General features: G+C 44.4%; 1 long non-coding RNA gene, 3 other non-coding genes and 1 pseudogene across 4 annotated transcripts; 3 read left to right on the forward strand and 2 right to left on the reverse strand.

The window, feature by feature from the left end:
• Positions 1–1,147: 1,147 nt before the first annotated feature.
• On the reverse strand, positions 1,148–24,876 carry LOC134737889 (uncharacterized). The gene is made up of 2 exons (XR_010123290.1): positions 23,897–24,876; positions 1,148–2,858 (listed from the first exon to the last, which is right to left on the reverse strand). It is a non-coding gene; the product is annotated as an uncharacterized LOC134737889 (long non-coding RNA).
• On the forward strand, positions 2,623–2,694 carry TRNAE-UUC (transfer RNA glutamic acid (anticodon UUC)). Its single transcript has one exon. It is a non-coding gene; the product is annotated as a tRNA-Glu (tRNA).
• Positions 3,735–13,261, forward strand: LOC129039115 (COMM domain-containing protein 6-like; annotated as a pseudogene).
• On the reverse strand, positions 22,419–22,525 carry LOC129023045 (U6 spliceosomal RNA). The gene has a single exon (XR_008496646.1). It is a non-coding gene; the product is annotated as a U6 spliceosomal RNA (small nuclear RNA).
• On the forward strand, positions 24,037–24,109 carry TRNAV-CAC (transfer RNA valine (anticodon CAC)). The gene has a single exon. It is a non-coding gene; the product is annotated as a tRNA-Val (tRNA).

The raw sequence follows: 24,876 nt of genomic DNA on the forward strand, positions 1-24,876 counted from the left end.
ATTTGTGGGTTCAAAGTACTCAGATTCATAATAATCTGCTCAACTGTCTCATTTCCATTCCTGCTGTTGATGAATACACCAACTGTCACAGAAGAGGCAGGCTTAGACTATGAATTTAACTTGGGTTTTAGTTTTTTAACCTGCAGGATCCAATTTTAGGTTCATATCTTGGCTATTCAAGATATACACACACACACCGATCCTATTTTTTCTGTTTTGTCTGTAACTATGGAACTCTTACTGGATAGAAAGTGGTATACAGATCATGGGAATGTGAATAGTTACAACCACTTTGGAAAGCTATTTGGACATACCTGCCATAGCTGAACATATGTATGCATGTTTCAGTAATTTTTTCTGAGGTATATACCTAAGAGAAAACTGTGTAACTATATAGATATAGAGGTAGAGATAGATAAATGGGCAGATAGTCTCCAAAATATATGTACAAAATTTTTCAAGAAACCATTATTTAAAATGTTATTTAATATAACATAAACTGTACATATTTAAAGTATACAAAATGATGTTTTGACATATGTATACACCAGTGAATCCAACACTATCATTAAGATAGTGAGCATATAGGCTGGGTGCAGTGGCCTATGCCTGTAATCCCAATACTTTGGGAGACCGAGGTGGGTGGATCACCTGAGGTCAGGAGTTTGAGACCAGCCTGACCAACATGGTGAAACCCCATATCTACTAAAAATACAAACATCAGCCGGGCATGGTGGCACATGCTTGTAATCCCAGCTACTTGGGAGGCTGAGACAGGAGAATCGCTTGAACCTGGGAGGTGGAAGTTGCAGCAAGCCGAGATTGCACCATTGCACTCCAGCCTGGGCAACAAGAGCGAAACTCCGTCTCAAAAAAAAAAAAAAAAAAAGATAGTGAGCACCTCCATCACCCCCAAGCAGTTTCCCTATAGCCTTTTGTAATTCCACAATTCCACCCTCCCGCTCCTTACCACCCTCTTACCCCCCCATCCCCAAGCCAACCGCTGATCTGCTTTTTGTCAATATAGATAAGTTGGCATTGCCTAGAGTTTTATGTAAATGAAATCGTACAGCATGTCCTCTTTTTTGTTTGGTATGCTCTCTCAGTCCATTCAGGTGCTATAACAAAATGCCATAGACTGGGTGGCTTATAAGCAACAGAAATTTATTTCTCATGGTTCTGGAGGTTGGGAGGTCCAAGATCAAGGTGCTTGCACATGTGGTTTCTGGTGAGGGCCTGTTTTCTCACAGAAAGCAGTCTTTTAAGAAGCCTCACATGGTGAGGGTCTCTTTTATAAGGACACTAATCCTATTCATGAAGGCTCCACCTTCATGACCTAATTACCTCCCCAAAGCCCCACCTCATAATATCATAACCTTGGGAGTTAGAATTTCACTGTATGAACTTGGGGTGTGTGTGCGAACATTCAGTCCATTGCATATAGTCTGTCTCTTTAATTTTAGACATTCTAATTTATGTGTAGTGGTATCTTCACACCCACTAGGATGGCTATAATTTTTAAAACGACAGAAAATATAAAGCATAGGCAGAAACATGAAGAAAAATGAAACCATCTTAAACAAATTCAGTGACATTAAGTACGTTCACAGGGTTGTACAACCACCATCTCAATCTAGTTCCAAAACGTTTTCATCAAAAGAAAGTAAAACCCTATATCATTATGTGATTACTCCACATTCCCCAGCCCCTGGCAGCCATTACTCTGCTTTCTGTTCCTATAGATTTACCTATGCTGGTGGGAATACAAGTGACTTAGTAATTCCACTACTAAATAGATAACCCCAAAAAATAAAAAACAGATGCTCAAACAAATGCTTGTACATAAATGTTCATAGCAGCATTATTCACAACAGCCAAAAGGTGGAAACAACCCAAATGCCCATCAACAGATGAATGGATAAAGGAAATGTGGCATATACATAAAATGTTATTTAGCCATAAGAAGAAATGAAGTACGTACTATGACATGAATGAACCCAAAAATATTATGCCAAGTGAGAGAAGCCGGACAAAATGTGACACATTATGTGATTTCATTTCTATGAAATATGTAGAATAGGTAAATCCATTTCAGGTTCCAGGAAACAGAGGATGGCCTCAAAGATGGGTGCAGCTCCAGATAGGCAGGTCTCCCAGGCTCTGACTGCTCCTCCCTCTGCACTGGTGAGGGGCATATTTAGAGATCAGGAATAGGATACTTTGGGGAAGGGGGCAAAAGAGACACATGTTTTTCTCAATCAACCGTGGGGAAACTATATAAGTGAAGGAGATGCAGATTTTAGGAAGGAAGAAAGAAAAAGGGAGGAGGCAGGAAGGGAGATGAGAAACTCCCATGTCAGAGGGAGTCAGTGACAAAAATGATTTGGGAAATATTTTTCTCTTCCCCGGCTTGATTTATGACAATCTTTCTTCCAACGTTTCTGCCCCTAAAGCCTTCTGCCACCCTCTGGCCCAGGCAGCAGTCACTGCATCCAGTACTATACACATCACTGCAAAATATTAAGACATTCCTATAGGTTTCTAACATGTGCCTGAGGTGGTTGAGGCCTCTGTCCTAAGATTTTTTCCCAGAAGGTGCTGCCCATGTTGTTTTACCACCTCTCCCTGGTGGTCTAGTGGCTAGGATTCGGCGCTTTCACCGCCGCGGCCCGGGTTCGATTCCCGGTCAGGGAAGAAGTTTGCTTTTTTGCTTTCTGATGTCACTGCAGTGGTTTCCACCAAAGCCATGTTCAGTGATCTTCAGTTCAAGGCGGTGAACACTGCATGTGCCTTTCAACCTCTCCCAGATGATCCTGAAGTCAGTCTTGAGAACCGCGGGGCAAGGTCATTAGGAAGCCCTTGACAAGTAAGAACGTTGACAAGTTAGTGTTGTCAAGTAACTTGTCATCATAGGAGGTTCACTTTCGTCTATTCGTATTACGGGTAAAGTTAACTAACTTATTACCATATAAAAATATGTTTCTATTTTTACAAAAGACCAAACGAATTAAGAGAGGTTTTTCATGTTTCAAATATGCAAATTAGCATAATGGACTAGTTTGTTTTCCGATTTGGAACACCTGTTACCAGAGGAAACAGTAGCGCATCTGGTAAAATAACCTGGGCATTCTACATCTCTGAAATGTAAACAAACCGCCCTTAGGGTTTAAATGAGAACTCGGCAGGAGGTGGGGGAGGGAGAATTACATTTATTCTTAAAACTGTGCCTATGCCAATTCATCAAACCTTTCTAGATTTAGAAGCCATTTGAAATAACTCACTTGTTTCATGTAAAAATTACTTATATTGATTTTTAAAAATCAAGCCGGGGGCGTTGGCTCATGCCTGTAATCCCAGCACTTTGGGAGGCGGGCGGATCACGAGGTCAAAGATCGAGACCATCCTGGCCAACATGGTAAAACCCAGTCTCTACTAAAAATACAAAAATAAAAATACAAAAATTAGCTGGGCGTGGTGGTGCGGGCCTGTAGTCCCAGCTACTCGGAAGGCTGAGCTGTAGTCCCAGCTACTCCTTGAACCCGGGAGACGGAGGTTGCAATGAGCCGAAATCGCTGCCACTGCACTCCAGCCTGGCGACAGAGAGAGACTCAGCCCCCAAAAAGTAAAAATAAAAATCAGTAATTCTCAATAGAGTGGGGCTGAGGTGAGTCTGAATCTGCCTACCTTTTTACTCCATACAGGCAGTCCCCATTCCCTGGATACTGATGTACAGGATGTCAGTAGTGCCTTGCAGAGAGGTGTGCCTGCAAGCAAACCTTGACTGCTCCGGAGGGCAGTGACAGCTGCAGCCGCGGCGATAATAGAATGCATGTGATCAAGAAAGCAAAAAAGCAAACATTCCTAACGGGAATCGAACCTGGGCGCTGGCGGTTAAAGCACTGAATCCTAGCCACTAGACCACAGGGAGAGACAGCTTAGGTACTTGGGCAGCACCTTTTGGAAAAATATCTTAGGACTGACGCTTTAACCACTGCAAGTGTAGGTTATAAACTTTTAGGAGTGTCTGGAAAATGGTCTTAAAATTTCAAATAATTAGCCGGCCGGGCGCGGCGGCTCACGCCTGCAGTCCCAGCACTTTGGGAGACCGAGGTGGGCAGATCACCTGAGGTCAGGAGTTCAAGACCAGCCTGGCCAACATGGTGAAACCCCGTTTCTACTAAAAATATAAAAAATTAGCCAGGCATGGTGGCAGGCGCCTGTAATCCCAGCTACTCCAGAGGCTGAGGCAGGAGAATCCCTTGAACCCGGGAAGTGGAGGTTGCGGTGAGCCGAGATTGTGTCATTGCACTCCAGCCTGGGCAACAAAAGTGAAACTCTGTCTCAGGAAAAAAAAATCATGCTAATTATTTAAATTCTTAATTTTTCTTTACATAGAATGACAAATAAAAGCAAATAAAAAGCCCCATCATAGGAAGGACTATGGAAGAAAGGAAAAAGCTTTATAGTTCACTACCCTTCACAGCACTTTTCTTGCTGCTTTTTTCAGAAGAGGTTGCATTTTCACTTTGCACTAGACCCGACAATTTATGTAGCTGATGCTGGTACCAGAAGGTAAGATCAGTTTCCTGGGGTACATTTTTGGTATAGTGGTTAAGGCTTTTTTCTCAAACTTCCCAGTGGGAGTTTAAGTCTTGGTTTTGTCCTTCATTTTTCTTCCTTCCCACTATTAAGCTCCTGTTGCTGTGGCCATCAAGATTTTCTGTTGTTCTGGGGCTCAAGCAGACAAGGAACCCAAGAACACCCAGGCCACACCTTCCACCCAGGAGTCCAGCTGGGCCCTATGCCCAAATGATTGCTTTTTCTCTTTGCCCATTCCATCAAGGGTGACAGCTTCTTCCTAGTCAATTCTTTGCCGTGGTCTCACTCCCCACCTTCCTCAATCCAGAATCTGAACAGGAAACGAATCTGGCCAAAGCACGTGGTTGGATTTTCCTGACCCAGTGCTTCGAAAAGGCCAGACCTCACCTCTGCTCCGCCTGCCCCCACTCTTGGATCCAGCAGCCTCACACTTCCCAGGCCTCTGCCCTGACATCTGCCTCCCTAGAAGGATGAAGAGCAGCAGCGCCTGGAATTCCAACCACCTGCCACAGTCTTGCATGGCACAGGTGAGTTTTGTGGGAGCTGGGGTGGGGTGGAGAGTAGACAATGTTTCTGGCATTTTCACAAATGGCCACTCTGATGCTGGCCTCTCGCTCTGTCCTGCCAGCAGGGGGTCAGACTAGGTGGTGGCCTGGGAGCAAATGGGGCATGAGCAATCAATGCTTCCTACCTATCTGGGCCCAGTGTAAAAGTGGGCAGTTAAAAAAAAAAAAAAAAAAAAAAAAAAAAAAAAAAAAAAAGTGGGCAGTTAGAGGAGATGTCGACTTTAGATTCATCTCCTTCCTCATTAGCATAGTTGGTGAGTATTCCCTTCTGTCCTGAGAGATCTGGATTTGATCCCCCTGCCATTTAACTAATTTGTTACCACTTCACTTTTGTTTATTCATTTTATTTCCTGGCTTACAATTAACCAATTCATTACCATATAGATATATGGTTTTTATTTTACAAAAAATCTAAATGGATTATGTGTGGCATTCTTGACCTCACAAGCTCAGTAAAGGGTATTGGCTGGCTCTGAACTTCCCTAATGAGCCACCTTAAATACCTGGTGACAGCTGCCAGTGCAAAGGTCAAGGGCTGCTAATACCGGACTGCCTAGAACTCCATGATTTTAACTACTTTCAGGATTTCAAAGTGGGGGAAAGTTTTATTAATTACTAATACTATGACTGTGCTAATCCACCCATTCTAGATTTAGAATATTCCTGAGAGACTGCATGTTTCTGTGTCAAAATTAAATGTACTCAGGAGGCTAAGGCAAGAGGATCGCTTGAGCCCAGGAGTTTGAGAGCAGCCTGGGCAGCATAGCATAACATCTCTTAAAAAAAAAAAAAAGAAGAAGAAGAAGAAGAAGAAGAAATAGAGAGAAAATTAAACAAAAGTATGCATTAGTGATTCTCAACATGGGTGGGCCTAGTCCCCTTAAGGAGCATTTCAGAATTCCTCAAAGGACATCAGCCTTCACAGCCTCCCTACCCATCAGGTGCTGATGAGATTAGCAACCAGATGTTTGGCCTCCCCATTTGCTTCCCTTGAGAATTGTGGCTAGAGATATTAGGAGCTCACTACCATTCTTAATTTACCCCTTTGAGTAAACGATCAACATTTTTCTTTTAAACATGTATTTCAGGCCGGGTGCAGTGGCTCATGCCTGTAATCCTGGCACTTTTGGAGGCTGAGGTAGGCAGATCACTTGAGATCAGGAGTTCCAGACCAGCCTGGCCAACATGGTGAAACCCCGTCTCCACTAAAAATACAAAAATTAGCCAGGCATGGTGGTGCACACCTGTAATCCCAGCTACTTGGGAGGCTGAGGCAGGAAAATCACTGGAACCTGGGAGGCAGAGGTTGCAGTTAGCTTAGATCGTGCCACTGCACCCCAGCCTGGGTGACAGAGCAAGACTCTGCCTCAAAAAAAAAAAAAAAAAAAGATATATATATATATATATATATATATATATTTCAGAAAGAAGTAATGATACTGGACTACAGAAGCATTACTGAGATGCTGTGGTCATCAGGCCAAGGGTCCTGGATGGGAATCTGTGGGGAGGCATTCCCCCATGCCCACAGTCCCCTCACTCTTTAGCGGGCGTATGGTTAGGTTTGATTCTTGACCAAGGTCTCAGGCTCAACTCATGTCTGTGTGCTTCAATATGGGTTCCTTTCCTTCCTTCCTTCCTACCTCCCTCCCTCCCTTTTCTTTCTTTCTGTATTGAGGCCAGAGTCTCACTCATTGCCCAGGCTGGAGTGCAATGGTGTGATCTCGGCTCACTGCAACCTGCGCCTCCCAGGTTCAAGCGATTCTCCTGCCTGATCTCCAGAGTAGCTGGGATTACAGGCACCCACCACCACGCCTGGCTAATTTTGTATTTTAGTAGAGACAGGGTTTCACCGTGTTGGTCAGGTTGGTCTCAAACTCCTGACCTCAGCTGATCCACCCGTCTCGGCCTCCCAAAGTGCTGGGATTACAGGCGTGAGCCACGGTGCCCAGCCTATTGATCTGTCTTTGAATTCACTAATCTTGTCTCCTGCTGTGTCCAATTTGCTGTTAAACCCATTCAGAGAGTTCTGTTCTAGAAGTTTGTGTCTCTATTCCAAGTCTCTGTTGAAATTCTTCTCATCTACTTTCCATCTTTTCCTCTATTTTTAAAAAATAAAATTGTGATTATTTTAAAGTTCTTGCCTGTGAACTTAAACAATTGGATTTTATTTGTTTCTGCTTCTACTGTTTGCTTTTTTCTCTTGACCATTGGTCACATTTTCTTTCTCTTCATGTTTCCTAATTTTTATTGTATGCTGAACATTATGTAAAAAATAACTATAGAGGCCAGGCTGGTGACTCACACCTGTAATCCCAGTACTTTGGGAGGCCGAGGTGGGCGGATCATTTAAGGTCAGGAGTTCAAAACCAGCCTGGCCAACATGGTGAAACATGGTGAAACTCCATCTCTACTAAAAATACAAAAATTAGCTGGGCATGGTGTCATGTGCCTTTAATCCCAGCTATTCAGGAGGCTGAAGCAGGAGAATCACTTGAACCTCAGAGGTGGAGGCTGCAGTAAGCCAATATTGTGCCACTGCACTCCAGCCTAGGCGACAGAGCGAGACTGTCTAAAAAAAAAATATATATATATATATATATATATATATATAGAGAGAGAGAGAGAGAGAGAGAGAGAATATATAGAGAGAATATATATAATCTATATATACAGAGAGTATATATATATATATAGCTTTTTTTTTTTCTTTGAGACAGAGTCTCGCTCTGTCGCCCAGGCAGGAATGCAGTGGCGCCATCTCAGCTTACTGCAAGCTCCGCCTCCTGTGTTCACGCCATTCTCCTGCCTCAGCCTCCCGAGTAGCTGGGACTACAGGTGCTCACCACCACACCCGGCTAATTTTTTGTATTTTTAGTAGAGATGGGGTTTCACCATGTTAGCCAGGATGGTCTCGATCTCCTGACCTCATGATCCGCCCACCTCTGCCTCCCAAAGTGCTGGGATTACAGGCGTGAGCCACCGCGCCCAGCCAAAAAAGCATATTTTTCTCTTTTTCTTTTTCTTTTTTTTTTTTTTGAGAAGGATTCTCGCTCTGTCGCCCAGGCTGGAGTGCAGGGGCATAACCTCGGCTCACTGCAACCTTCACCTCCTGGGTTCAAGTGATTCTCCTGCCTCAGACTCCTGAGTAGCTGGGACTACAAGCATAAGCCACCATGCCCGGCTAATTTTTTTGTATTTTTTAGTAGAGATGGGGTTTCACCGTGTTGGCCAAGCTGGTCTCGAACTCCTGACCTCAAGTTATCCACTTGCCTTGGCCTCCCAAAGTGCTGGGATTACAAGCGTGAGCCACCATGCCCGGCCAAAATACATGTTTTTCTTGAGTTGTCTTTGTCTCATGGATTTGTAGGAGTAGTTTTGATATTATGTTGTGAATATCTTCACCCCAGTCAGTCCTCTTCTATTTCTCCCAAAAGATATTGTATACTTTCAATTTTTTTCCCTCTTATCACTCACGGGCACACAAAATTGATTCAATCATCTCCCTCAGTTTATTGCACTTTATTTATTTATTTATTTATTATTTATTTTGAGATGGGGTCTCACTCTGTCACTCAGGCTGGAGTGCAATGGCACGATCTTGGATCACTGCAACCTCCACTTCCCAGGTTCAAGAGATTCTCCTGCCTCGGCCTCCTGAGCAGTGGGGACTACAGGCATGCGCTGTCATGCCCGGCAAATTTTTGTATTTTTAGTAGAGACAGGATTTTGCCGTGTTGGCCAGGCTGGTCTCGAACTCCTGACCTCAAGAGATCCACCCATCTCAGCCTCCCAAATTGCTGGGATTACAGGCATGAGCCACCCCGCCCAGCCCTATTGCTCATTATAATCATTGATTGGGTAAGATCCCTGTTCTGTTATATTGTCTCATTATTTTCTCCTCATCTCCCATTCTTACACCAATTCCTCTCCCCTAAAATGCACCCAGTTTTGTATATTTAGTCTGTTTTTTAAATATACATATTATTTCTAAAAATATTAGGCCAGGCACGGTGGCTCATGCCTGTAATCCCAGCACTTTGGGAGGCCCAGGCAGGTGGATCATCTGAGGTCAGGAGTTCAAGACCAGCCTGGCCAACATGGTGAAACCCCATCTCTACAAAAATACAAAAAAATTAGCCAGGCATGAAGGCAGGTGCCTGTAATCCCAGCTACTCAGGAGGCTGAGGTGGGAGTATCGCTTGAACTCAGGAGGGGGAGATTGCAGTGAGCCAAGATCGAGCCACTTGTACTCTAGCCTGGGTGACAAAGAGACTCCACCTCAAAAAAAAAAAAAAAAAAAAAAGAATCTGGAGATATAAAACGTATCAGTGTTTGTGTATGTGAGAGTGTGTTTATTTAACAAAATGCAATATTGTATATTTGCAAAAATGGGTTTCTGCTATGAATTTTATGCTGTTTCCTACTCCCTTTTCACTGTTTTTGTGAAAACAGTGTATTTTTATTCTCTCTCTTTTGCATCAGTAAACCAAGCCTAAGTTAATCTATGCATTAGTGATGGACATCTGGACTGCCTCCGATTCTCACCATCACACACAGTCCTGTCATGAATATTCTGATACATGTCTCCTTATAGACCTAGGTGCTAGTTTCTCTTAGGTATATAGTTAGAAGGATTGCTGAGTCTTAAAGCATACAGTTACTTAAATACTTCCAGGTTGCTTCCCAACGTGCTGTACCTGTTTAATTCCCATCAGCAGGACATGAGACTTCCCATTTGCCTATGTTTTATTTTATTCTATTCTATTTTCTTTTTTTGAGACAGAGTCTCACTCTGTCACCTAGGCTGGAATGCAATTGCATGATCTCAGCTCACTGCAGCCTCCACCTCCCAGGTTCAAGCGACTCTCCTGCCTCAGCCTCCCGAGTAGGTGGGATTACAGGCATGCACCACCATGCCCAGCTGATTTTTGTATTTCTAGTAGAGATGGGATTTCACCATGTTCATCAAGCTGGTCTCAAACTCCTGACCTCAGGCGATCCACCCGCCTTAGACTCCCAAAGTGCTGGGATTACATGCATGAGTCACTGTGCCCGGCCTCTCATTTGCCTATATGCTACCCAAGACATGACTTTCTAATGTTTACCAAAGATATAAATTGGTATCTCGCCATTTTAATTTATTTCCATTTCTCTGATTACTAGTGAGGTTCATCATTCTTCATATTTTTAGCTACTTAGCTTTCCCCTTCTTAAGTTGGAATATTCACATTCTTTACCCATTTTTTCTGTTAGGTTTCCTGTTGGGTATTTTTTTTTCTTTCTAATTTCAGAAGTTCCTTGTATATTCTAGAATCTAGTTATAAATCCCTTGTTTGTTTTAGACATCATATCTTCTCCTTGTTATTATCTCTTCGTCCATGATGTGCCTCATTGAAGTCTTTCATATCGAGTTGCTCTGATTCATCCATTTATTTTCCCTCTATGCTGTATGGTTTTACGATCTTCTATTTTAAAAATTCTTTCCCACCCCAAAGTAACAAAAACGTTATTCTGAATTTTTGTCTATTAGCTTCATGGTTTCATCTTTGACTTTTTGATATCTAATCTATTGGAAATTGATAACTGTGTGAGTTATAATCCAATTTTATTTTTCCAACATACTGTAAGTCAGTTTTCTTAAGATTATCCACTAAACAACTCATTAATTCAAATACTACATCATATATGAAATTTCCGTTCACACTCAGGTCTGTTTCTGGATTCTGTATTCTGTTCTATTGGGTACTTATTTATTCTTGTGTCAGTGCTACACAGTTTTTAAAATTTACTATGGCTATTATCTTTTTTTTTAAAAATAGAAATGAGGGTATCGCCATGTTTGTTGCCCAGGCTGGTTTCAAACACCTGAGCTCTGAAGGGGGCTAGCCCCTCTGCACCTGTGGGTATTTCTCCTCAGGTGGGACGAGAGACTGAGAAAAGAAATAAGACACAGAGACAAAGTATGGAGAAAGAACAGTGGGCCCAGGGGACTGGCGCTCAGCATACAGAGGACCTGCACTGGCCCTGGTATCTGAGCTCCCTCAGTATTTATTGATCACTATCTCTACCATCTCAGATAGGGGGAGGTGGTAGGACAATACGGTAATAGCGGGGAGAGGGTCAGCAGGAAAACATATGAGCAAAGGTCTCTGTGTCATAAATAAGTTTGAGGAAAGGTGCTGTGCCTTGATGTGCATGTACACAAACATCTCCGTGCATTAAAGAGCAGTATTGCCGCCAGCATGTCTCACCTCCAGCCCCAAGGCGGTTTTCTCCTATCTCAGTAAATAGGACGTACAATCGGGTCTTACACCCAGACATTCCATTCCCAGGGACGAGCAGGAGACAGATGCCTTCCTCTTCTCAACTGCAAAGAGGCCTTCCTCTTTCACTAATCCGGCTCAGCACAGACCCTTTAAGGGTGTCAGGCTGGGGGACGGTCAGGTCTTTCCCTTCCCACGAGGCCATGTCTCAGGCTATCACATGGGGAGAAACCTTGGACAATATCTGGCTTTCCCGGACAGGGGTCCCTGCAGCCTTCCACAGTTTATGTGTCCCTGGGTACTCGAGATTAGAGAATGGCGATGACTTTTACCAAGCATACTGCCTTCAAACACTTTTTTTAACAAAGCACATCCTGCACAGCCCTAAAATCCATTAAACCTTGAGTCAATGGCCAGGCGCTGTGGCTCACGCCTGTAATCTCAGCACTTTGGGAGGCCGAGGCGGGCGGATCACAAGGTCAGCAGATCAGGAGATCCAGACCATCCTGGCTAACACGGTGAAACCCCGTCTCTACTAAAAAATACAAAAAATTAGCCGGGCGTCGTGGCGGGCGCCTGTGGTCCCAGCTACTCGGGAGGCTGAGGCAGGAGAATGGCGTGAACCCGGGAGGCGGAGCTTGCAGTGAGCCGAGATCGCGCCACTGCACTCCAGCCTGGGCAACAGACCGAGACTCCGTCCCGAAAAAAAAAAAAAAAAAAATTACCCGGTTGTTGTGGTGGGCGCCTGTAGTCCCAGCTACTCGGGAGGCTGAGGCAGGCGAATGCCGTGAACCCCGGAGGCGGAGCTTGCAGTGAGCCGAGATGGCGCCACTGCACTCCCGCCTGGGAGACAGAGCGAGACTCTGTCTCAAAAAAAAAACAAAAAAAAACCTTGAGTCAACACAGCACCTGTCTCTGGGGCACAGGGTTGGGGCTATGGTTACAGATTAACAGCATCTCAAGGCAGAAGAATTTTTCTTAGTTTTTCTTAGTACAGAACAAAATGCAGTTTCTTTTTTTTTTTTTTTTTTTTTTTTTTTGAGACGGAGTCTCGCTCTGTCGCCCAGGCTGGAGTGCAGTGGCGCGATCTCGGCTCACTGCAACCTCTGCCTCCCGGGTTCAAGCGATTCTCCTGCCTCAGCTTCCGGAGTAGCTGGGACAACACGTATGCGCCACCATGCCTGGCTAATTTTGTATTTTTAGTAGAGACGGGGTTTCACCATGTTGGTCAGTCTCGTGTAAACTCCTGACCTCAAGTGATCCACCCACCTCAGCCTCCCAAAGTGCTATGATTACAGGCGTGAGCCACCGCTCCTGGCCAGAGCTTGTAGATTTTTTTTTTTTTTTTTTTTTTTTTGACAGTCTCGCTCTGTCACCCAGGCTGGAGTGCAGAGGTGCGATCTTGGCTCACTGCAAGCTCTGCCTCCCAGGTTCACGCCTCAGCCTCCCGAGTAGCTGGGACTACAGGCACCCACCACCACGCTCGGCTAATTTTTTTGTGTTTTTAGTAGAGACGGGGTTTCACCGTGTTAGCCAGGATGGTCTCCATCTCCTGACCTTGTGATCCGCCCACCTCGGCATCCGAAAATGCTGGGATTACAGACATGAGCCACCACGCCCAGCTGAGCTTGTAGATTTTCAATGGAAACTGGGTTTGGCTGTGAGCTGTGACAGTTGCAGATCTCTTAAGTATCCTTATGTTGCAGTGATGCTAAAAGTGGCACTCATTCAGGCCGAGTAAAGACCAAGTCCTTTGAAATGACAATTCCACAGTTTCAGAATTTCTGCAGACAATTCAAGGAGATTGCTGCAGTTATTGAAACTATGTGAAACGGATTATTTGGTTGATAAATTACTATCATTCTAAAGTCATGGACTTCACTTTCTGCAACAAAACCGCATAAGAATGAAATATTTATTGAATGAAAATTGCACTTTTTTTTTTTTCTTTTTTTTTGAGATGGAGTTTCACTCTTTGTTGCCCAGGCTGGAGTGCAGTGGCATGATCTCGGCTCACTGCAACCTCTGCCTCCTGAGTTCAAGCGACTATCCTGCCTCAGCCTCCTGAGTAGCTGGGATTACAGGCGCCCACCACCACACCCCGCTAATTTTTGTATTTTTAGTAGAGATGGGGTTTCACCATGTTAGCCAGGCTGGTCTCGAACTCCTGACCTCAGGTGATCCGCCCACCTTGGCCTCCTAAAGTGCTGGATTACAGATGTGCGCCACTGCGTCCAGCTGTTTTTCCATTTTTAAAAATAATTTTAAAAATTCAGACCAAAAAAAAAAGATAATAACGGCCAGGCTCATTGGCTCACAGCTGCAATCCCAGCACTTTGGGAGGGTGGGTGGATCGCTTGAGCTTGTGGAGGAAAGAAAGAGAGATCAGACTGTTACTGTATCTATGTAGAAAGAAGTAGACATAAGAAACTGCATTTTGGGCCAGGTGCCTTGAAGGTGCCTTGAACCCAGGAGCTGAGAACATGCTAAGGAAGGAGACCACTACTACTCCTGCTGCCCTCCTCCCCCACCATCTTGCCTAGTTCACAAGACAGGTGGAAAGAGAGAAAGCAAAAAGTTGGAAAAAAAACAAAAGATAAATAGCCAGACAACCTTGACACCACCACCTGGCCCTAGAAGTTAAAAAAAGTTATAATAATAACATCAACCCCTGACCTAAACTACTTGTGTTATCTATAAATTCCAGACACTGTATGAAAAAAGCACTGTAAAACTTTTTGTTCTGTTAGCTGATGCATGTAGCCCCCAGTCACGTTTCCCACACTTGCTCAATTTATCATGACCCTTTCATGTGGACCCCTTAAAGTTGTAAGCCTTTAAAAAGGCCAAGAATTTCTTTTTCGGGGAGCTCAGCTCTCACAGTGCAAGTCGGCCGACGCTCCCGGCCGAATAAACTATTTCCTTCTTTAATCCGGTGTCTGAGAAGTTTTGTCTGCGGCTCGTCCTGCTGCATTTCTTGGTTCCCTGACCAGGAAGTGAGGGGATTAATGGAAGGTCAAGCAGCCCCTTAGGCAGCTTATGCCTGCCCTGTAGAGCATCCCTGCGGGGGACTCTGGCCAGCTTGAGCCATGCAGATCCTGAGAGCGCTCCGGGTAGGTATTTGCCCTGGTGGAACGCCTTGTCAGAGCAGTGCACAGCAGGCCCCCGCAGAGGATCAATGCAGTAGCTGAACACCGGGAAGGAACTCACACTTTAAGTCCAGATATCTAAAACTTGGTAAGACTGGTCTTTGGAACTTGCCCACTCCATTTGAGTGGAAGCATGGCCTGATCACCCACGGCGTGCCTGTACCAGCACTTTGGTTTTTGTTTTTGACTTGAATTGCTTGATTCTTTGGTTTTAGTTTTGATTTTGACTTGACTTGAATTGCTTGATAAACAGGCGTGCCTTTATTGGCACTTTGGTTTTGGTTCTGATTTTGATTTGGCTTAAATTGCTTGATGAACAGGTGTGCCTTTAACAACACTTTGGTTTTAGTTTTGATTTTGATTTAGTGTGAATTAGACGAGTGAGTGACCTTTTACCCTTTCCTTCTTGTAGTGTGAATGTTGTTTTGTCTCGAGAGAAAAATAGCTCAGACACAAAGTAAGCCCACTCTGCTAGGAACTGCGTTAAAAAAATTTCAAAAAGAAAAATAAAAGGAAAGTCATCAAATCATCAAAACTTACTCTATTAAAATGCATGTTACAGAACCTTAAGAAAGGTTTTGCAGGAGATTATAGAGTTAAGTTAACCCCCTAGAGGTTAGGAACTCTGTGTGAATTAGAATTGCCCTCTTTTGGTGGTGGATGGCCCACGGAAGGAACTATAGACAGGGAACAATTGGCCCTGTATTTAAGGTGGTGACAGGGGTCAGAGGACAGCCAGTGTACCTAGATCAAATTCCTTTATATTGACTCATGGTTAAATATAATATAGACAAAACCAGCATAAATTTAGCCCTGTTTAACAGCTTATTGCAAAAAAGCCAAAAGTAAAAGTAAGAGCAGCTTCACCAGCAGACAGAGTTAAAAAGGGAGTCCCAGAAACAGCAAAAGAAGCCAGTTTTGCAGGAGCCACCAGAGATAATAGAAATTATTTCTCCATATGTCCCAGCCTACCCCCCTTTACCAAGGCCAACAGCCCCCTCAGAAACGAGATTCAGGAGCTAACAGGCCCCAGGTCTCACCTCAAAGGGGAGGATCGGAGCCTCAAGAGGCCAAGGAAGGAGGTCAAGATAGTCAAGTGGGCTGTCTCAGATCTGGTCTTGCTCGAGCTATGCAAATGCCTCTCAGGAAGATGCGAGGACCTGTCTATTATAATGACCAGGCCCACATCCAGAGGGGCAACAGACTTTCATCTATCAGCCCTTTTCAACCATTGATCTACTAAACTGGAAACACCCTGAACCTGCCACCTTGCTCCCGGCAGCTAGAGCCCTTAGAGCATAACTGTGTAGAGGTGTTGGACTCAAGTTTACTCTAGCAGACCTGACCTCTGGGACCAGCCTTGGGCATCAGTAGACTGGGAGCTATACAGCTTCATCAATCCACAAGGAGAGAGCTATGCAGAATATGCAGTGGTAACCCTGGACGCTGTCATTAAGCTGAGCTCATTGCTTTAATTCGGGCCTTAGAACTCAGTGAAGGTAAGACTGTAAACATTTACACTGACTCTCAGTATGCCTGTTTAACCCTCCAAGTGCACGAAAAATTATATAAAGAAAAAGGCCTGTTAAACTCTAGGAAAAAGGGGAAAAAAGACCCAGAGAATGCAACCCAGCTTCAGTGTTTGTAGAGGTACTGAGAAGCACTTCTGCAAAGGCTAAGAGTTGGTAGAAAAAAGCAAGTAATATAAAAAAGATTTCAGGAATGCTTCAAGGAGCTGATAAGAGCCTAAGTCAGTTTTATAAGAGACTCAATAAAGCATTCTGGCTTTACACCCCATTTAACCCTGAGGCTGCTGAAAATCAGTATACAGTGAATACTTCATTTGTAAAGCAAGCCTAGGGTAACAGCAAGCAGAAGCTGCAGGCATGAATACCACCTAGTCTATAAAAGTGGCCACCAAGGTGTATCTTAACTGCGACCAAGGAAGAAAACTGGGAAAGAGCAAAAGAAAAAGAAAGACTAAGTGTGAAAAAGAGAATCAGAAGGAAACAGGAGAGACGGACAGCAGTGCGCGGGGGCAGGGCCTGTGCCATTGCCCGGCCCCGCCAGCTGGCCATAGGAGCAGGAGAACTCAGAAAAAATAAAAAAAAGGAAATTAAAGACAAGAAAAAAAAAGCCAATCTGTTAGCAACAGCTCTTACAAAAAGAAAAATTAGCAATGTGAGAGGACGTGGACGTGGATGGAGACATGAAAGAAGTCAAGTTAGGCAAGTATTCAAGAGCCAGACAAGGCTAGAGAGAGATTAATGTACGAGATGCAAAAAGAAAGGACACTAGAAGGGTAAATGTTCAGAAGGCAATAAAGGAAATGGCCAAGGCTGCAAGACAAAGAGGCCATCGGCCAAGGGCTGCTGCACCTTGGAGGAACCAAATACTGATCTGATCAGGCTGACAGGAGCTGAAGAATGTAAAGACTAGGGCAGACTAGGCACCTTCTCATTAGGCTCCCAGGAGCTGAAGAATGTAAAGACTAGGGCAGACTAGGCACCTTCTCATTAGGCTCCCAGGAGCCCATGGTCACATTAGAAATTAAAAGCAGCAAGATTCTGCCGTATCTGTATTCCAGTTTCTCACTGACAGCTAAGTCACTAGATAAAGTTACAAAGGCCGGGTGCGGGGGAGAACCCCTCCTCTAAGAAACTTAAACAGGACAAAGAGCCATACCTTGTGAAAACTTGCTTATAGACTTTACAGAACTGCCCGTGCTGAAGGCTATCGGTACATGCTAGTGCTTCTTTGCACCTTTTCAGGGTAAGTTAAAGTTTTCCCCACCAGGACAGAAAAAGTACAAGAAGTGACTAAAGTACTGTTAAAAGACATTATCCCCAGGTTTAGACTACCTCTAACTTTAAAGTTAGACAACAGGCCAGCATTTGTAGCTGAAATAGTGCAAGATTTAACAAGACTGTTAAAAATAAAATGGAAGTTACACACAGCCTATCAGCCACAAACTTCAAGAAAAGGTGGAACGCATGAACTGGACACTTGAGCAGCTACTGAAAAAAATATTGCCAGGAAATTCATTTAAGATAAAATCAGGTTTTTGCCTACGGTCCTCCTCCGAGTCAGGTGCATCCCCAACAAACAAACTAGGTATTTGCCCTATAAGATTTTGTTCGGTCGGCCACCCCCAAATCATAGGTCAAATTAAAGGTGACCTCCAGAAACTAAAGGAATTAACCTTAAGAAAGCAAATGCAGGCTTTAAAAATAGCCATACAAAGTGTTCATAATTAAATAAATGAAAATGCCTATAAGCCTGACACTCTTTAAATCTAGTGACTCTGTTTAAAGTAAAATCTAATTTTTCTAGGATCCATATAGCATGGGCCCTATACTGTAACCTTGTCCACTCCCACTGCTGTTAAAGTTGCAGGTGTTGTGTCTTGGATCCACCACAGTTGGCTAACACCAGCAGCTCAGGACAAGTAGCAGCCAGCAGGGCGCAGATTATCCAACCCTGCTAATCCTGAGATGAGACCAAACTGCTACTGAGGACGACAGCCGTGCTCTGGTCACTCCAGAGGCTGACCAGTCTGTGCACAGCTGAAGCTTGAGGAGACAACAAGCCCTGCTCTAGTCACACACCAGCAGCTGACTAGTCTACGCACAGCTGAAGCTTGAGGACTCCTCAAGCAAGTAAATGTAGTTAAAAATCTTAAGACTAATAGTTTTCCTGTAATACTAACTGTTTTCCTATTGTTCTGTCGCTGTATTCAACCTTTTTCCCAGTAAGGACCTCTTTTGTCCTTGCTGGATACGAATATGCTGTACATGGTTTTGTTGTTGCTACCCCCCCATAACCATGCTAGAAGAAACACCTATATAAGGTGTCCCCACTGTACACATACTACTCAGTCAGGAAACCCAGAGCCATCCAGCCCAGCAACAATTCCAAGTCTTTCAGTCATTCTTTAAACATATAAAGCAGAAGTTACCAGAACCTCCTCCTTTAGCAAAAAAAGAAAAAACCTATTTGCTCAGCTGGCTGAAAACATTGCTGGCAGCCTAGATGTTTCTTCATGTTATGTTTTAAAAAAGGCTAACATAAGAGACCAATGGCCTTGAGAAGCAAAAGAGTTAATGCCTCAAGATAACTTTAACTAACTCTTTCCCCAAACAGATGCCACAAGTTCAAGTGTCTGGCTCTTAAAAACTTCTATTATTAAAAAATACTGTGTTATTCTCTAGGAAAAAGCTTTTAAGACCCAGTAAAAAAAACTAACCTGCTTAGGACATGACAAAGTTGATACATGTGCATATACAGGTTTAACACAGGTTTGATCCTAGGTCTTTATTTAGAAAATAGTTTCCAGCTATAAAAAATGTAAAACCCTCACTGTAAGTGTATTACTAGTAATAGCAACTTGCTTGCTGCTCTCCTGTGTATTATGCTTGCTCCTTCAAATGATAAAAGTTTTTGTAGCTACCATGGTTCGTCAGAAAACTTCAACACAAGTGTATTACATAAAACATTATCACTCTGTCTTGCAAAAAAGACTCAAAAAGTAAAAATAAAAGTGAGAACTCCCACTAATTAGTGAAAATTCTCAAAGTGGGGGATAAAGAAGGAGACCACTACTACTCCTGCTGCCCTCCTCCCCCACCATCTTGCCTAGTTCACAAGACAGGAGGAAAGAGAGAAAGCAAAAAGTTGGAAAAAAACAAAACAAAAGTAAGATAAATAGCCAGACAACCTTGACACCACCACCCAGCCCTAGCAGTTAAAAAAAGTAATAATAATAACATCAACCCCTGACCTAAACTACTTGTGTTACCTATAAATTCTAGACACTGTATGAAAAAAGCACTGTAAAACTTTTTGTTCTGTTAGCTGATGCATGTAGCCCCCAGTCACGTTTCCCACGCTTGCTCGATTTATCACGACCCTTTCATGTGGACCCCTTAAAGTTTTAAGCCTTTAAAAAGGCCAAGAATTTCTTTTTCGGGGAGTTCGTCTCTTAAGACGCAAGTCGGCTGACGCTCCTGGCCAAATAAACCTCTTCCTTCTTTAATCCGGTGTCTGAGGAGTTTTGTCTGTGGCTGGTCCTGCTACAGTGCCACTGCACTCCAGCCTGGGCAACAAAGAGCAAAACTCCATCTCAAAAAAAAGAAAAGAAAAGAAAATCTACAAGCTAGTTGGTGACCTCGGACTTAGCATCCAGTGGCAGCTCACTGGACTCCTCCATGGGAGGTGTCTGGAGCTGGCACTGTGGACTCGAGCAAATGCTTCCCCACTCCCCCAGTTATCAGTTACAATGAGCCTCCTTATTCTCTTTTGTCAAAATTCCGTAGATTATCCATGGACTTATGCATTCATATAAATTTTACAATCAATTGTCAAGTTATATAAGCCATTCTGTTGATATATTGATATCGCATGGGTCTTGCAGGAGAACATGGAGGAAATTCACATCTTTATAATACTAAATCACCTCATTTATAAATAAGGTAAATCTCTTCACTTAATTAGTTCTCAACTTGCCCTTGAATAATTTTAAGTGTTTCTCAATACAAAGGTTATGTGCATTTATTCTGTGTCTTGTTCTTAAGCATGTTATGATTTTGTTCTATCATGAATGATATGTTATTTTCTCATATTTTCTAGGTGACTACTGCTGATGTGGTGGAAATTTCTGATTTTTTAATGTTGATTTTGTAGCCAGCAATCTTATTGAACTATTTTATTAGTTCTAATAGTTTACTAATTCTGCTTCATTTTCTATGTAGCTAATCAAAACAAATGTGCCTCTTTGAGAAACTATATAGCACCAAGGTTAAAAGGTGAAATCTGGAAGCCATAAAAACTAGTTTCAAAACTGTAGTTAATTCCTCTACTTCCTTTCCACATTACAAATTTAATATCCAATTTTCTTGCCTGAGACTAGACTCCTCTACTGAAGACTCATTTTATAACATTCCTTATCTTCCCATCATCACCACCCCATCTACACCACAAAGGAAGAAATCCTTTGCCCTATTGCCTCCTGCTGCCATAAAATTATATATTATGGGATATCAGAGTCTTTTTTTTTTTTTTTTGAGACAGAGTCTTGCTTGGGGTGCAGTGGCACCATCTTGGCTCACTGCAACCTCTGCCTCCCAGGTTCAAGCAATTCTCATGCCTCAGCATCCGAGTAGCTGGGATTACAGGTACCTGCCACTATGCCCAGCTAATTTTTGTATTTTTAGTAGAGACAGGGTTTCATCATGTTGCTCAGGCTGGTCTCAAACTCCTGACCTCAGGTGATCCACCCAGCTCAGCCTCCCAAAGTGCTGTGATTACAGGCATGAGCCACTGTGCCCAGCCTCAGAATCTCAAGAAGGAGAATGTGGTGGAAGATACTGAGCAACGGGATAGTAAAGAGTTGGGGACAGTGTTAAGTTTTATAAGAAATTAGGGATACGAGAAGCTCTAAGAGCCAAGATTTGGGTTATTCATCTCAGAATGGGGAAGGAACCTCAGCTTCATGATGGTAAAAAATTCCACCACCTCTGCCCAGAAAAAGGTGATTCACATCCTAATACCACTGTGTACTCAGGGAAATAGCTCCCTACAAGGCATTGCATTAGGGAGAAACTATGGTGAGGAACAGTGATGAGCAGGGCATGAAGAGTGATTGTCCTAAGCCAGGTATGATGTCATGAGGGTGAACTCTAGGACCTCCTGTCCTTCAGGACGGTCCCACAGTCTCACTGACCACTGAGGCCAGATGCATAAAAGCTTTGCCTTCCCAGAGACTGATCGGGGAAAAGGTACTGGCACAGACTCTTCAGTTCCTGGCAGGGACAGGCAGAGACTAGCCCACATTGAAAGTGGCCTCTTTCAATGTGGGGATGATGGGAGCATCCTTGTGTCCTGGGCTACCCTAGGTCTCGTCTGATCTTGCATAGTGAAAGCTACTCATGAGAGAACTCCATTAGCCGGGAAGCCCTTAGAGTGGAATCTTTCCTAACATTGACTCCAGTTTCTGGAAGTATATGCCATTCTTCTCCATTCTCTGAAGCACTGTGGGCTTACCCTCTGAAGAGAATGTTTGTTGGTTGCCACCTTAGCATTACAACATCCCATTGCCTTCTTAGGGGCACCCTGAATTTGTCAGCCATAGAGTTTGAGTAGGATTAATCTTACCCCAGACCTCAGGAGTAGGCCCTAATGATTTAAACGAAGCAGCATATCCCATCCCTGTTACACGATAATGAGTTCTCCAAGAAGTACACACTTTTTTCTGCTGGCTGTGAACACGGGAACCTGTAGCCCAAGTTGCTCATGGTGGGCACTTTGAAAACATGAGTAGAGAGCCTGCCCCAGAATGGAGTCCACATTGAAGAAGAAGGACCAAGAGAAACCAGATACTTCTTTATTATTATTATTATTAATTGAGATGGAGTCCCACTCTGTTGCCCAGGCTGGAGTGCAGTGGCACAATCTCGGCTCACTGCAACTTCCACTGCCTGGGTTCAAGCAATTCTTGTGCCTCAGCCTCCCACGTAGCTGGGACTACAGGTGTGCACCACTATGCACGGCTAATTATTTTGTATTTTTAGTAATACCAGGCTGGTCTTGAATTTTTGACCTCAGGTGATCTGCCTGCCTCTCTCTATCTCCCAAAGTGCTGGGATTACAGGCGTGAGCCACCGCGCCTGGCCCAGAGACTTCTTTGAGCCTTGTATGAAGACTTACTGAAGCCCAGATCTACCTAGGATTGTTAGGCAATATTTTCCCTTTATTATTTAAGCCAATTTTTTGATAAAGTGCCTTAACCTGATAAACTATTATCTGTCTAGCATTCAGTCCGTTGGACATTTCTTTTAAAAAAAAAAATGGAACAGTTCATGAATTTGTGCATCAACCTCGCACAGGGGCCATGTTAATCTTCTCTGTATTATTCCAATGTTAGTATATGTGCTGCCGAAGTGAGCACCATTGAACATCTCTGATGTCTTTCTACATTCTGCACAGCCTCAACCTGTAACCAGGTGCTTCTCTTTTGCTCTCTCACTACCACCCCCAACTCCTTAACTCTCCTCCTTTGCTTATTCATCCCACAATCCACCTTCTCCTCTAGGTTCTTGCCAGATTAGAGCGCCTGGCGCAGTCAGCCAGCATTGTTCCATGCTAGCCCCTGGACATTTGTATCATACAACAGCACGTAAGTCTTCACTGCTGCCTTGGTAATTCTCTCATCCTTCTCTTCTTAATTTTCTTCTTTTTTTTTTTTGACGAAGTTTTGCTGTTTCATCCAGTCTGGAGTGTAATGGCGCGATCTCGGCTCACTGCAACCTGAGCCTCCGGGTTCAAGCTATTCTCCTGCCTCAGCCTCCCGAGTAGCTGGGATTACAGGCGCGCGCCACCACGCCCAGATAATTTTTGTATTTTTAGTAGAAATGGCGTTTCACCATGTTAGACAGGCTGGTCTGGAACTCCTGATCCTAGGTGAGATCCGCCCGCCCCGGACTCCCAAAGTGCTGGGATTACAGGCGTGAGCCACCGCGCCCGGCCTCTTCTTAATTTTCCAAAGCGTTTGTCATATGGCATCCCTAAACCATCTCCTCTTCCTACCTCCTCAGATAATTTCACCCGCAGCAGTGGAAAAGATGAAGTCATTCGACATCAGCTGTCACTCTACACAGCTATCTTGGGGTTCTACCTACAGCGGTATCTTGAGTCCCTCCAGGAATACTCTCCACGGTCTCTTCCCTCTTCATTTGCTTCCTCGGACAATAATAAGGTGTAGTCCCACTAAGCGAGATACAGCCTGAGAACATCGGGGTCGCAGACTCTCCTTAACGTTAGGTAGCGCTTCCATCTTACCCAAGTCCAATTTACCTAGCTTCAGTCTCTTCATCTTTAAAACACGTTTAATACTTTGCTCGTGGCACTGTTGTAAAACTAGTTAAACAAGAGAATGTGAAAATGCTTCTAAATTCAGTGCTGGGCAAACATAAGGCGTATTTTGTTCCAAATATAAGCTGGTTTCCCTTGACCCGGCCAAGTCTGTTCCCTAGGTCTCTTCTACTCCGTTTTTCTCCAGTTCCCGGGGGCGGGCGGGGGGCTCTCAGTGGCGGTGGTGGCCTGGCCCCAGGGCGTCCACGCTCCCCGCCAAGCACTCCTTAGGGACCCGACAGGATCAGGAAAACTCCACGACGAGCATTCGGGGACGCCTGGAGCCCTGTCCCACTATCTCGGGGCTCTGGCTGCAGCCCTGACTGCGCCGGAGGTTTCCTGAGGAAGCACCATCGAGTTCACCCCTGTGCCCTCGGTCATGACCCCCCGCGAGCAGCCCAGGCCTTACCTGCTTTGCTGGCTACTTCCCTACGCGCCCCGATCCCGAAGCTGTGGGTGGCCCGCCCGGTTACTTTTCTCGTGGGTCAGGGACGCAGTGGTGAGCCTCTGACTTTTGAGAGTCATTTGTGGAAAATGGCTTACCGAGTGGTTTCCGTAGTGTAGTGGTTATCACGTTTGCCTCACACGCGAAAGGTCCCCGGTTCGAAACCGGGCGGAAACAAAGCGGTAGATGTTTTTGTTTCTTTCCTTCTCCATGTCCTTTCGAATTTTACATAAGAATCCGCCAAGATTGCAGTGAGATCCCGGAACTCTAGGTCCGAGGAGAGTTGGAAGGACTGAAGGGCAGACCAGAGGAGCCCAGCGGCTCTCGACAATGGGCTCGGAGCGGGCGGCGCCCCTGGCGGCTGTGGGCGACTTGGTCCCTCCGGAGCCGTGAGGTGAGACCTTTTGACATCAACAGGCACCGTGTCGCGGTTCTGCCCCGTCAGTTTTAGTGTCTTTTCTGACACCCAGAAGGCACTTCGGACACACTGGGAACCGGAAATGGAGGCTCAGTGAATGAAGTCCTCACTTCCGACCTGGACCCCTGAGGAGCAAGTTGTGGTTCAGGGTCTAGTCCTGAACGGCCGGTCCTTTTTTCAGACCCTGCTCAGGCTCTGGCTCCGGCTCCGGCCTCTTCGGCTGAGACTGCGACGGGTCGGTTTCCTCCACATAGTTTACAAACCTGTATAGAGATCCAAGAGTGCGCTGGTGATTATCTCGCTTTGCGCTGATTGCCGGTATCATTAACCCAGTAGTCCAGAGGAACGAACCGAACGTGGTGACGGAGCGGGAATCACAAGTCGCTCTGCTCTGTCACCCCCACCAAACTTGCCTTTATTGTGTTTATTTTCTCATTTGTCACCATCCAGTTCTCAGTCACGAAAATGTTAGTTCTTTTTCCTTTCAAGATTCTTAGGTTCTAAATCAGGTGGAAAGAATGTACAT

Source organism: Pongo pygmaeus, chromosome 1, assembly GCF_028885625.2.
Source record: "Pongo pygmaeus isolate AG05252 chromosome 1, NHGRI_mPonPyg2-v2.0_pri, whole genome shotgun sequence".
Taxonomy (NCBI): Eukaryota; Metazoa; Chordata; class Mammalia; order Primates; family Hominidae; genus Pongo; species Pongo pygmaeus.